Raw genomic sequence first — 14,213 nt, forward strand, 5'->3', positions numbered from 1 at the left:
AAAATCACATAAGAATTAGATTCTTTATGGTAGGCAGTATCTATAGTGTATAATCACATTAATATACATAGACTTATTTTACAGCGACCATGGCTATATTTGAAAGTGTTTCATTAAACCTTTTATGTTTTTTAACTTAAAAAAAATCCTTTACTGGAGCACAACTAGGAAGGCAACCACAGAACTTATATTTTGGGGGGGAGGGGATTGTGTTGTTTTATATATTATTGCACTGAACAGTATACTAATAAACACTGGCATTCTAGTTTGGAATAGAGTTAAATATTTTTCAAGTGAATTCTAAAAATGTTCATGGTGATGATCAAGAGGAATTAAATATTCAAAGAGCACAGATACCTCTTTCAGTGTAAAAGAATTAAAGTTTGTGTTAATCAGTCAATCACATTTCAAAGTGCTACAATGAATGCTGGCTTGAAGTATTTACCTACCAAATAAACAACCAAACTTTTATCAGCTATGTCCAGGATATTTGGATTTATTTAATCTGTATTTCCATTAAAAACAAAACAAAAATTGCTCTCAAGGTACTAGCAAAAATACAAAACATACCAATTAAGTTCTAATCTCCAAGCAGGCTTCCCAAAAGATGCTAAAAGAAATGACAAATGCAGTATTGCCATGAATTCAAATTACATTTAGAAGCTCACAGCATAAAAGAAATTCTTTTGGAAGGGGACTATTATTGTTTAAGAAAACTCTAAGCAATATATAATTTATTTCTCTACAAAAAATTAGGGTTACCAAATAAGAACGCTCTATGATTTACATGGGCATATCTTGCCAGAATTCTATTAATGTAAAAACATGATATATATAATCAGAGAGGAAGGGAGAGGGAGATATACAAACATCAATGATGAGAGAGAATCACTGATCAACTGTCACCTGCATGTCCCCCACTGGGGATCTAGCCCACCACCCAGGTATGTGCCCTGCCTGACTGGGAATCAAACCCTGATCTCCTGGTTCATAAGTCAAAACTCAACCATTGAGTTGTGCCAGCTGGGCTAAAAACATGTATTTATTGAACCTACCCCATGCCAGTTACTATGATATAATGTGGGTTAGTAGAATTGGTTCAATTAGGGGTCCTCAACCATGAAGCACTAGAAATATCTTGTGGTCTGTTGTTGAGGTGGAACTTCAATATTTGCTATGTTTAAAATGCTAAAGATATTAGTGATTCAGTTATTCATTCAATTTTGAAAACCACTAAATTACACCAATGCGGATTTACTAAGAAAGGGCATCGGGACTTGCAAAGACTAAGTTCAAGTGAGGATATGGTGAGAATCGCCTTCTTTACTGTGATTCTAGCTGTTAACAAGAGCAGCCTAGCAAGAAAGAAAGAAAACAAAAAACAGCACCCTCCTAAAATTTATAGGAAGTGAAAAGATCAACAAGTCTTTGAGGACAAAGAAATACAAGAAAACATTTACAGCCATTGCATGGAACATAGCATCAAGCATCATATTTTGTTAAAATACATGATTTCCATACCTTCCTGGAGTAACAATGATATTTTGTATATTCTGAATATAAAAAATAATATGACCCATAAAAAATGAGTACTTTATGAGGAATGGGTATGACGTTCTCAACAAAGGTAATGAAAATTACTCACTTAAAGCAAAAGCTATAAGAAAGAAATGGAGTTCTCCTTTAACTGAAATTAAAAATCAATATAAATGGAGAAAAAATATACACGAAAAATCTAATAAGTGATTATCTCTAGCCAGTGAGATTAACAGTGATTTTTTATTTTTTATTTTAAGTGTATTTTCTAAAATTTCTTAAGTAGGCATTTCTCATAAGTAGAAAAAAAATCTAGAAATGTAAAATAAAAACAAGAAGTTGTCAACTAAGAAAACACTCAATAACATTGTAATGCCATGCTGAATTGATAGGTATTCATTGTAATTCCCAGAAATACATTACATATTTAATATTTTTAGAAAACGCATTTCTTTCTATTTATTTATTTATTTATTTATTTATTTATTTATTTTTAATTGCTTAAAGTATTACAAAGGGTAATTACATAGTGTCTTTTTTTTTTCCCCGCCCTTGACTATTCCCTGGCCTCCCCCACCCCCCAGCGTCCCATGTCCATTGGTTATGCATATATGCATGCATACAAGTCCTTCGGTTGATCTCTTATACCCCTTCCTCCTGCCCCCCAACTTTCCCTGGCCTTCCCGCTGCAGTTTATTTTAATATAGGCATATATACAAAGAAATATAAAAAAATTGCTACATTTATGAGAAAATCAAATATTTTGCAGCAGACTGGTAAATTTAGGACTTCACTGGTCAGTTTCCCTGAAGTGAATTTGTGTACTCATGGTACAGGAAGTAATTTTTAAAGCTATCCAGATTAAAGTGTAGGTACTTGGGATGTAAGAGTCTAGCAAAGGAGAAGATTGGACCAGGTGGAATAGTCATCCAGCAAGAATTGGAGAAAGACTGCCATTCTTTCTTTTCCTGGTTCTTCCTAATCACACTTACATGTCCTTGATCAGATTCACTGCTCTTGGCTTTCAGGGAAGGGCTGTATAGGAAAGGTTGAGTGGATACTTGAGAATGAACCTTCAGGGCTGGGCTATCCTGAATTCTGGTTCCTAAGGAGGACCCACAGGCTAAGCCTGGAACCAGAAAACCGGTCCTTTTGGCATGAGGCAGAACTTGTATCCAATATTATGTCATTGCAAATCAAGGCAGGAAATTTAGCTAAGAGACATTAGTAAAATCACTTCACCTATCTAGTCTTCAGCTTGTTAGCTACAAAATCCTATATAATAAAAGGCTAATATGCAAATCAACCTTAATGGCAGAAAGATTGGTTGCTGTGATGTGCACTGACCACCAGGGGGCAGATGTTCAATGCAGGAGCTGCCCCCTAGTGGTCAGTGCACTCCCACAGGGGGAGTGCTACTCAGCCAGAAGCCCTGAGCTGGGCTCATGACTGGTGAGTGCAGTGGTGGTGGCAGGAGCCTGTCCTGCCTCCGCAGCAGCACTAAGGATGTCAGACTGCTGGCTTAGGCCTGCTCCCCGTCAGTCAGATATCCCCCAAGGTCTCCTGGACTGTGAGAGGGCACAGGCCAGGCTGAGGGACCCCCTTCCCCCAGTGCATAAATTTCGTGCACCGGGCCTCTAGTAGGAGCAATAATAGTACCCATAGGAAGGTAGTAGTAAGGGTTAAATGAGATGATAACTAGCATTTAACACAGTGCCTGATACATATGTTTCTTTCTAATAGGTGTCATTCTACATTATCCCAGCCAATATCCTGAGAACATGTCTTCCTGACTTATATTTATATTTATATTTATATTTATATTTATATTTATATTTATATTTATATATATGGTATATGGTTGTTAATCCTCACTTGACAATTTCTGTTCCATTGATTTTTCAAGAGAGTGGACAGGAAGGGGAGAGTCACAGAGAGAGACACATTAATTGATTGCCTTCCACAGGCATCCCAACCAGGGCTAGGGAGCCAGTCTGCAACCGAGGTATGTGCCCTTGACTGGAATTGAAGCCTGAACCCTTTAGTCCACAGGATTATGCTCTACCCACTAAGAAACCATCTAGAATTTAATCCACCAAGAATTATTGATAACCAAGGTTACCTGATTGACCTGGCTTTGGAATCATCTGAAGACTTTACTGAAATACTCTGTATAGTCTGAAAAGATGGTTACAGAATTCCATGCAACTTTTATAAGTATTTTTTAAGCAACATGGCAGCAATGAGTGGTTAATCCACTTTCTTGCCTAAGAGCAAATGTTCTTCAAATGGCTTCTTACACAAAGCTTGACACAAAGGCTTGTTTATCCAAAGTTACAACAAGTTTAAGATTAATCAGTGTCCAGCACAATCAGGATGACTAGGTAAATGATGTTTATCCTTTCCTAGAACTTACATCAGAAAGGTGTGATTCACACTACTAGTTAACATTGGAACTAAAAAAATGGAAACTTCCTGTTGACCAAGAACCTTACTTTAACATGAATTAAACCATTATTTCTGGCTGATAAAATAGAATTCAATTTTTCTTCTTAAAAAGGTATGAATGTAAATCAATGAGATATAATAGTGGCTTACTTATATTAATGAAGACAGCATTATAATTTAAGAAATTTAAATGATAACCTACTAGATTTTCATTTAGGGAAGTATTATAAACTTTCCTTTTAAACTATATATTAGTAAAAAATGAGACTCAGTAGGTTTAAAGAAATATATTAAGAATATAAAGCACAGGTAGAAATCAACATGGCACACACAGACAAGCTGGGGCAAACTAAGTATGATAAAAAACATACAATTTTATATTTTTACTTAGGCAGTAGAAACAATACAATAGATTCTTATTTTATAACTTAATTAGTCTTTCAAATAAGCCATGGTATTCAAATAAAAGTATTTGCTTCAACGAAGTCTTATTAGTATAAATGTTTTACATGAGAAGACTTAGCCTTTATTATCCTCAAGTAAACACATAGATTGCATAGAAATAATTACAATTTGCCAGTCAATTAGCCAAAATACCAATCAGAAGTAGTCAGATAATGCCCAGTCTGCATTGTTCAGTGGTTGAGCATTGACCTATGAACCAGGAAGTCATGCTTCTATTCCTAGTCAGGACACATGCCTGGATTGCAGGCTTGACTCCCAGTGTGGGATGTGTAGGAGGCAGCCGATCAATTATTCTCTCTCATCATTGATGTTTCTATCTCTCTCTTCCTCTTCCTTCTTCTCTGAAATCAATAAAAACATTAAAAAAAGTAATCAATGTGCCACCTAGAACCCTTACGAGATCAGATTAATGAGAATGAGAAAGAGATGGAAAGGAGTTATATAAATAAAAATGTTACTTTTTTTAGCTCAGATTTTTCTATCTTCAATGACTATCAATGAAATATATTGTGTGTGTACAACTATTAACATAGTTAAATATAACACGAGAATTCCTTGAACCAATTATTTTGTTATGTATATTTTCACCATCTTTGAGGAAATCTAAAAAAAATGTATTTCAATTTACTGCATGTCAGGATGCTTATTCTTTTGCACTTTCTTAATATTTAAGAACAAAAGCACTGTAAACTACTTAATTAACTCCTAGCTTCATTTTTGATGGACAACTTTGATATCTTTTTTTAAATATATTTTATTGATTTTTTACAGAGAGGAAGGGAGAGAGATAGAGAGTTAGAAACATCGATGAGAGAGAAACATCGATCAGCTGCCTCCTGCACACCTCCCACTGGAGATGTGCCCGCAACCAAGGTACATGCCCTTGACTGGAATCAAACCTGGACCCTTCAGTCCGCAGGCCGAAGCTCTATCCACTGAGCCAAACCGGTTTGGCGACTTTGATATCTTTATTGTTTTTAAATTATTGCACTTTTGAGACCCTTAGTATTAATATTATTTAAAATAATGCATGTTCTCTGTATATTCTCTGAATCACATGTAAATATTACTTTATAATCTAGGCTTTTTTAAAAAATAATCACAAGTTTTTACAAGTAATTTTATAGAACACATCTTTTAATGAATTTTAAGGCAAACAAAGAAACTAGGACAGCCACAATCAAATGCTTTATTCTTTCCTCAAAGCAGCGAAAATTTCTCTTTCACACATTGGGTTATTATATCTGGATATAGAACTGATTTAGCAGTACTGAGACAAGTCCCTGTCCTGTATGTTTTTTTACTATTCTAAGTCTGCCTAGGAATCACACCACTACAACTGTTGGGATAGGGAACATTGAAAGACTAAGACATAAGAAACACACTGGATAAAGAGAGTGCTGTCTTTTATGAGGAAAACAAATCTTCTTGTATGACACTACTAGTCCATATATAGACAAAACCCGGCTACTATAAAAAATATAAGAAAAGACAATCATCTAGAATAAAGTAGATTATTGATATCTATGAGCATATCCATGTACATTACATTTATGAGTATAGCATATGCATAATGTACAGTTCCACATTCAAGAATAAAGCACATGAGAAATAGCATCTGTTTCTTCAATGAGCTTCTATTCACATGTTGCAAACTGCAAAACTGTCCAATTCACTGACATTCCAAACAAACTATGGTCAGTGTCAGTCTTCAGAAGCCAATAGATGGCATCGTTGTATCAGGTGGCTCTGTCCTGCCTTGAACACAAGATTTTCCAACATTACCCAGTTCTTTATAAATTTCCCAAACATCTTTTTATAAATTGTTTGAAAATCCTTTTAGAGAAAGTTTTCAGCCTCTATGGTTTTGACATACTTTTCCACTAAAAGTACAGAAAAATTGGGTTATTTTTTTTTTCCTGAGTTATGTAAAAGTCACAGGATCAAATCTTTCAACCTTCAACAAATATATTCTAATTTTCCACCTTATTATTTTCATTTTATTTAAACCCTAAGCACAATCTTGGTACTAGATGCAGAGGAAAATCCTGGCTTTCCTACCCCGGTTTCTGATGAAAAGAATGGCCGCCAATTCTATAATGCTGTAGGTCATTTAGACTCAGTGAAAAACCCATTTCTGTGGAATTACCTATAGTTAACTTTTTAAAAAATATATTTTTATTAATTTCAAAGAGGAAGGGAGAGGGAGAGAGAAATAAAAACATCAATGATGAGAGAGAATCACTGATTATCTGCCTCCTGCACACTCCCACCAGGGATCAAGCCAGCAACCCAGGCATGTGCCCTTAACCAGAATCGAACCCAGGACACCTCAGTCTGCAGGCAGAGATCTATCCACTGTAAACGTCTAGGGCAGCGGTTCTCAACCTGTCGGTCGCGAACCCTTTGGCAGTCGAACGACCCTTTCACAGGGGTCACCTAAGACCATCCTGCATATCAGATATTAACATTACAATTCATAACAGTAGCAACATTACAGTTATGAAGTAGCAATGAAAATAATTTTATGGTTGTGTCAGAACATGAGGACCTGTATTTAAAGGGCCAGAAGGTTGAGAACCACTGGTCTAGGGCTACATGTGGTTATCTTTAATTGCAAACCTATGGTCAAAGGTTTTTGTTTTTGTTTCATTTTTGTTTTAATGAAAGCAAAATGTCATTTTTCCTCCCTAGATATGGAATCGGATTATATGTTTCAAAAGTCATCAAACTTTTATAGGGTTGAATTCTCATGAATTAAATGCAAAAGTTTTCCTCTCAGTTTGAATTTTTTAAAAAAACATTGAAGGGCTTCTCCTACTTGAATTACTTTCTTCCTATGGATATAGTTTGGGGGTGCAATTTTCAAGAATGTAGGGTAGTGGAGGACAAACAAAATATGAAGAAAATATATATGGAAATAAAAATGTCTGTTTAACAATCCCCTTCCACCCCCGTATTTCTTCAAACCTTTCAAACCAGCTTTAAGAAAATTTTATACTGGCCTGATTAGTAGGAGATATTACTGAATAGTAAAAAGAGATGAAACAGATGCAGAAAAATACACATACAGAGAAACAAGGAGTTTGAGATATGTACCCCAAATGTTATCAAATGCTGTAGAAATGAGATCTCCTGACTAAACTAGAAAAAATATTTCAAATTAAAATTAAAATACAAATTTGAGTGATCCAAGCTATACCTACCCACCCCAAATCCAGCTGTGTGTTGCTCTGCCCTTTCATCTGTTCCCCTCTCCACAGATCCCTTCCCATGAACAATAACCTGAAAAAATTAACCAGTTAAGACAAAATGATCCAAATAAGAACATTAATAAAATTGCAGGTGCATTTCTAGGACAAAAGGCATCAATATCAATTTGCTTAGAGGGAAGACTGATCTCATTTTCTCCAGGGTACAAACATTTTTCCCTGACAACTGGTGGACAGTGAAGCATGACATGCTGAAACCTGTAGAGAATAAATAGTAGCGACTAAAATTTTCAGGGCCACGGATTGAGATAACAATGCAGTCTGCGTTGTTTCTGCATAGGGTAGTCTATAACCCTTTGTTACATTAAATATAATTGTTTAGGGAATTATTTTTATTTCATTTGCAAAGCACTATGTATTAGTTGGTAGTTATTTAAAATGCACTTCCTCTGATGACAATTAGAATTTTCTACCATAGCCTCGTATTTTCTTAAAGTAAAGGTGTGACAAACACCACTTAAATACCAACATTTGGGGGTATTTACCTCCAATATTTACCTCATACTAACTTTGTAATACACTCCAGGACAGAACAAAATAGTGAAAGCAAAGAAATGACTGAACATTAACCACCTAATTTGAATTAAAAAACATTTTCTCTTGAGTACTCTTTTTTTAAAACTGTACTTTTATTGGTTTCAGAGAGGAAGAAAGAGGGAGAGAGAGAGATAGAAACATCTATGATGAGAGAGAATCACTGATTGGCTGCCTCCTGCATGCTCCATACTGGGGATAGAGCCCACAACATGGACATGTGACCAGATCAGAAATCATACCATGACCTCATAGATCATAAGTCGATGCTCAACAACTGACCCACGCCAGGTGGGCCTTGAGTACTCTTAAACCGTCTGATTTTCTTAGAAAATCATCAACAACCATTTGATAACATTGGTTACAACAGTGAGACCAATATATTTTGGACAAACTATTATTAGGTACAGAGTAATGAAAAGCAGAAATAATGTGCATGCTTTTTAAAAGCTTTATGGAAGATGCAAGCAAGAAGAAAGTGATATGAAGACTTCTTGAACTTTAAAAATAAAACCATCTAACTGTTCAATTTATAATATGTATAAATATATTATAGAGGGGAACACTTAAGGAAACATTTGATGTTTTCTTACATTTTCCCTAGATGTATCAGTTTTAATAATTTGATATTCAATATACTGAGAAAACTCAGTATCACCAGCAAATGTGATACTTATTAATACTTTTATATAGTAGCAGATCCTGGGTCTCTATTAATGTTGATTTATGATGTAATCTGTTTGAGTGTTTATGGTTAGTTTAGATAAAATGGTTTCCTCTGCAATATCACAGAAAGTATTTCACATGAAGGCATTATGTTATATTAATACTAGAGGTCCGGGTCCCTCAGTCTGGCCTGTGGACATCCCCTGAGGGGTCTCAGATTGTGAGAGGACACAGGCCAGGCAGAGGGGCCCCACCGGTGCACGATCGGGACAGGGGAGGGACCAAGGGAGGGCTCCAGGGCAGGTCTGTCCCATCGCGCCCAGTCCCAATAAGCTGAACCCCAGCAGCAAGCTAACCTTCCAGTTGGAGTCTCTGTCCCCTGGTGGTCAGTGTGCATCATAGCTACTGGTCAAACAGTCAAATGGTCAAATGGTTGCTTAGGCATATATATATAATTTCTCTAGACTTCTTTAGAGGCCAACTTGGAAATTCAGGAACTTCATATCACTCTTAACTACTTTTGAGCTTATGCTACACTGTAAGCTCAACCATTGAGCCATGCGTAGGCAGCCCTCTTCATGCATAGATATTTCATTTATTATTAAACAAAAATATACCTCCCATAGCTTCCACATTTTCCAAGTCAGAATATGCTTTCAAACTAGCTAAATATTAGAGGTTTTTCATTGCTGACCTTCTGAATATTTCAGCACAGCTATCATATTTACCCTAAATATTATTTATTTATTTCCCTGGTTTATTTAAGTATTCCTCACATGGTATGGTATCAAGACTTATCAACACTTATATTACTCTTCTCAGAATATTGTGCATCATATCAAAGTTTTTATAATTCCAATCCCTTATTTTATAAAGGAGCATCTGGTGCCAAAACAATCAAGTCATGATTGGATTAGAGATCATCAATAATGATATTAAGAGCCCAGAAAGCACAGAATTTGAACAAATTGGGTGGGAATAAAAGGGAGAAAAGAAGGAGAGGAGGATGGAAGAATAAAGCAAGAAAGGCAGCAAATGAGGAAGTGCATTTGCAAAAACTACTAACTAATACATAGTGCTTTGCAAATGAAATATGGGTGTATGTATCAAATTTTTGTTGTGACATTTCATGGCATTTGACTTTAGTATTGTCATATGGGTTCCTGATAGGACTTTATAACTTATTCTTTGGAAATAAGATATTTCCTTTCTCCAGTGACCTTCATAATCTGTTGTAAGAGACATGGACTGAGACAGCCAGAGCTCAGGAGAGTTAATCAGAAGAAACCTAGGAATGCTAACAAAGTTGGAGCATAAAAGCTAAGGCAATAAACTATAAACATGCCGCTGAACTTTGTTATTCACATGCTTCTGTGTTTATTCTTAAAGCAAATATTTTAGCACTGACATCAACTCACTAAGCAATTAGCAATATTAATATAGAGTGAAAGTGACTTTTAACTACTGTGTACTTTATTCTGAGCTCAAATTACAAGAAACTTGGAAAAGTCAGTAAATGCCTCTAGAATGATGGAATGGTGCCCTAATGGCTTCCAGGCTTCATTGGGCTCAGTGACTGATATGTTCTCTGGAGCCTACCTAACATTTTATCTTAAATGTTTAAATTAATTGCCAATTATTTGCTAACTAGAGGCCTGGTGCATGACAATTTATGCACTGGAGGGTGGTCCCTCAGCCCGGCCTGCCCCCTCTCACAGTCCGGGAGCCCTCAGGGGCAGGAGGCGACCCGGCGATCAGGGGAAGGTGATGCCCCATCACACTTCTGCTGCTGCCACTGCCGGCAGCGCAAGCCTCAGCCGGCCCTGGTTACCTGAGCCTCGGGCAGCCCTGGGTGGCTGGGCAGCTGAGGGGACTGGTGTGCACCTGCTACTCCAGTGGGCTGAGGGGACTGGGAGCTGCCATCTTGTGGCTGTGGGTGCCACCATCTTCGAGGGCAGGGCAGTCAATTAGCATATTCCCTCCTTATTGGCTGTGGGTGTTGCCATCTTTGAGGCCGGGGCAGTCAATTAGCATATTCCCTCCTTATTGGCTGTGGGCGCCACCATCTTTGAGGGCAGGGCAGTCAATTAGCATATTCCCTCCTTATTAGATAGGATATGGAGGTTTCACTTATGAATCCAGATTTCAGATTCTTTTTTACAATATATTTTCATTGACTTCTGAGAGGAAGAGAGAAAGGGGGAGGGAGGGAGGGAGAGAGAGAGAGAGAGAGAGAGAGAGAGAGAGAGAGAGAGAGAGACACATTAATGATGCGAGAGAATCATTGATCGGCCACCTCCTGCACACCCCACACTGAGGATTAAGCCTGCAAGCTAAGCATGTGCCCTGACTGGGAATTGAACCATGACCTTCTGGTTCATAGGTCAATGTTCAACCATTGAGCCATGCTGGCCAGGCCAGATTTCAGATTCTTTAAAAACTTGGATGATGTGATAACTGTGGGTAGGCTTGCTAGAGGTTCACATCAGGGGTACACTTGCCACATGGAGATGAGCTGTAAGTTCTCCAGTTGGTCATCCATCTTCTTCAGTTTGCCATATTATCCATCCACCCTTGTCATGCACCATATTACCTAGACATTTCTGTTTGCCATACTAGATTTTTGAGTGAAGTGAGAAATCAATACTTCTCAGTATTTCCATGAAAAATTCACATTCACATTTCATAGGCATACCCATCAACCATACACTCACTTGTTGTGACCTTGAGCAGGCTAACTCCTCTGTCAAAGGATTTCCCTAACTATAGAACTTGACTAAAAGCAGTGCATATTTCAAAGGATTCTTGTGAGGATTAACTTAGTTCATACATGCAAAATGTTTTAGAAAAATATTTAGCATATAGTAAGCTCTATGGTATTATCTAATAGTCTCCATTCCCCCACCTTCTATTTTTTCTCAATATTGCTGTTATCGTCATACTCACCACTACTGCCACAGCTCTTTAATATGCACAATTCCCAGCTGCCCACATCTAGTTCCATCCTTTTGTGTAACCACCCAAAACACATCTGGCTTATCTACATAAATTCTGAAATTCTTCCATGTTCTGTAGAATGCAATATTATACCTACGTATGTTATGTACTTTCATTATATATTAATAGATATTATCATTTTATAGTTCTTTACAATGCTATCTCTCTATTCTAATAGAATTCTATTACTTTGCTACTAGCATTAAGCCTACCAAGTACAGGGTCCTTACTTATTTATATATCTCTTTAGTGTAAGTGGAAGCTCGGTATATGCTTATTGAAAAAAAATGATCACTGGTTTTCATCAGAATAACAGATAATGTTGTACAACACAGAAATAGGCCCTCATTATGTGTATTTCTTTTAATTTTATAGATGTAACTATTAGGACTCCTTAGATGTTTTTTAAGCTAATACAAAAGTAAAAATTCTCATGTATGAATATCCTAAAATAACATTCTATTGATTTAAAAGCCTTACACTGAGTAAGATGGTCTGATACTTTTGTTTCCTGTAATGGCATATTTTCCAAAGCAGATTTCTTTATTTCAGACCTAGGTCCAGTCATTTCTATAAAATGTGACTATTCAGTTTTACTTAGCCTAACAAGGTCTCTCACTGGTGCTAAATTATTTTAACAGTTAGAGTAGTGTTATTTCATTGAAAAAAAAAATATTTCTATTTATCCAAGGACTCTTGCATTCCTCAATTTTGTCCTATCAATGAATAATCTAACAAAACAACTGGATTATCTTTGCATTCCCCCTATTATTAGATTGGTAGGTATAGGTTGTTGTTGTTGTTTTAAGTGTTATTTTCCTAGGGCTCGGAAGAGAAGCGTTGGTAATGAAATGTGCAGTCATGCCCCAATTTCAGTGCTACCAGGCTGAAGTCAGCACATAATAGTTCAAACAGAACCGAGTGCTGAGATGCAAGCCTGTCAAAGGCTAAACCATGGATTATCACAGCAATGCGCCCATCCCTTTGAAGAAGGCTCCCTTTGGTGGCTTTTCAAGCAGTTGCTTGGCTACCTTTTTCCCAACAGTATGAGTCCATCTGGTCGGTCGGTCTCTCTCTCTCTCTCTCTCTCTCTCTCTCTCTCTCTCTCTCTCTCTCAAAATATAAGAACAACCCTGAAAGGTTTCATCCTGGTATCTCTTTTTGCTTTCATATAAGTTTTGTCAATTATTTCTGGGGGAAAAAACACATTAGGAGATTTGTTGTTGTTATTTTTTTGTTTGTTTGTTTTGGTATATAATCTTTATCTGACTCACTAACTACAATCTATATACACAACACAGGACAGGGTTTTTATTTTCTTTACTATTAACTGGTATTAAACTAACCAAATTTTTATGCACTAAGAACAGTAGAAAAAATTTAGTACAAGTCACTCTTCTTATAATTACTGTAGTAACAGGGGAGATTAAGGGGTCCTCCCAAGTTCCCTTGGCTAATTGGTGGCAAGGAAAGTATTCAGACTTCCTAGTACACCATACTGGCCACTAAAGGCATAAATATTCAGTGCTGAATCAAAACATGCCAAGCAGCAAAATTCTGTATCTCCCGATACCTGCTTCTATATTTAACTTGGGCAGCCCCTTTGATGCTGGTGAGGAATAAGTTTAGGGATTTATTAGAGCACTATGATCTCCTATGCATTATAACTGCGTACTAAATGAGTTTCTAATTTGGTCAACCAAGATGGGATGGGCTGGCACTTTTATTATCAGGGCTTGCATCAGCAAGCCCTACTTGTTAAGGAAACTGCTTCTTCTGGTATTTAGAGTTTTATTTCTGTGATTTTCATCAAGTTAAATTTGGATATATGCATCACTGGTACATACAGAAACAAATATAAGCTTTGCCAATAATATTTGCATCATTCCCAAAACATTGTTTCCACCCCTTATATATTTTCCAGTTTCCTTAAATCAACTTCCATGTAACCCTTCTGAAGAAAATGACACAACAGGATTCATAATTACAAGAACAATGATTATAAGACAGTAATATTCCTCCTAATCCATAGAAGATTTAGCACTGTGGGAGACATATAGAGAAGGCTTAATACATAACTGTCCAAAAAATATGTGTATGTATCAACAATGTAAAGAAAAATCATGTTACATTCTCTTTGGATTTAATTTAGTCTCAGATCGATTGGGCTAAAGCTATGAATATTCAGATATTTGTGAGAGCATCAGGTAGACAATCATACAGCTTTGTTGATGGCTGTGTACTCATTTATGACATCTGCCACAATTTTTAAACATGACAGAACAGGATTTAGGA

This window comes from Myotis myotis, unplaced genomic scaffold, assembly GCF_014108235.1.
Source record: "Myotis myotis isolate mMyoMyo1 unplaced genomic scaffold, mMyoMyo1.p scaffold_m19_p_4, whole genome shotgun sequence".
NCBI lineage: Eukaryota > Metazoa > Chordata > Mammalia > Chiroptera > Vespertilionidae > Myotis > Myotis myotis.